Source organism: Acyrthosiphon pisum, chromosome X (genome assembly GCF_005508785.2).
Source record: "Acyrthosiphon pisum isolate AL4f chromosome X, pea_aphid_22Mar2018_4r6ur, whole genome shotgun sequence".
NCBI classification, from domain to species: domain Eukaryota; kingdom Metazoa; phylum Arthropoda; class Insecta; order Hemiptera; family Aphididae; genus Acyrthosiphon; species Acyrthosiphon pisum.
This window is the reverse complement of record NC_042493.1, coordinates 83595165-83595908: the sequence shown is the minus strand read 5'-3', so window position 1 is coordinate 83595908 and position 744 is coordinate 83595165. Positions and strand designations below refer to the sequence as shown.

At 23.8% G+C, this 744-nt stretch overlaps 1 protein-coding gene across 1 annotated transcript in view; it reads left to right on the top strand.

Annotated features, from left to right (window-relative positions):
- LOC100169186 (neurexin-1) overlaps positions 1-744 on the top strand; it is a 285341-nt gene that overhangs the window by 257640 nt on the left and 26957 nt on the right. The window lies entirely within an intron of this gene.

Here is a 744-nt window from a genome sequence, read left to right as displayed (position 1 = left end):
TACGAAACGATTTTCTTAATTTGTTGTAATTAAAAAACGAGTGACTGTAGAAACTTGAAAATTTCACTGAATGTTTATATTAGCATTTCGATATACAATACAATACTCTTTTTGAGCTGTTTACGGACATTGTAAGTTTTCAATTTTTTTAGTTTTTTTTTCTATAAATATCAATAAAGTTTTATCTATTGGGCCAAAAAGTGTAAAAAATTAATACAAGGCTCCTGATACATTGTTACAATAGCAGTTGAGAAATATGAAAAAAACATGGGCACAATTATTTTTTATAAGCATTCGAAGTGTAAATTTTGACAAAATTTATCAAATTTAAAATTGAATAATTATTTTGTAGTTAAAAATTTATAAAATGTTCAACTTTTATATCTAAGGATTGAAAATTTAAAACAAGATTCCACGTAAATATTTAATTCTGTTACCAAAAATTCTAAGAAATACATAAGCACAGTTTATTTTTATAGTCGTTTTAAGTTCAAATTTGGACGAAATTACGTATTAAAAAACCGGGAATAACTATTTTAGTTATTTTGTTGTGATTGTATAATATTATTTGTGGGTACTTGAAACTTCTTAAGTATACTATTATATATCTATGATAGTACCACGGTTTGTTGTTGATGTTTAACGCGTTACCTAATGGATATTGTGATATGATTAATTTGGAATTTATTATTGATACCTATTATAGGTCAATTTTTTTTTTAATACTATAGATAAGTATACCTA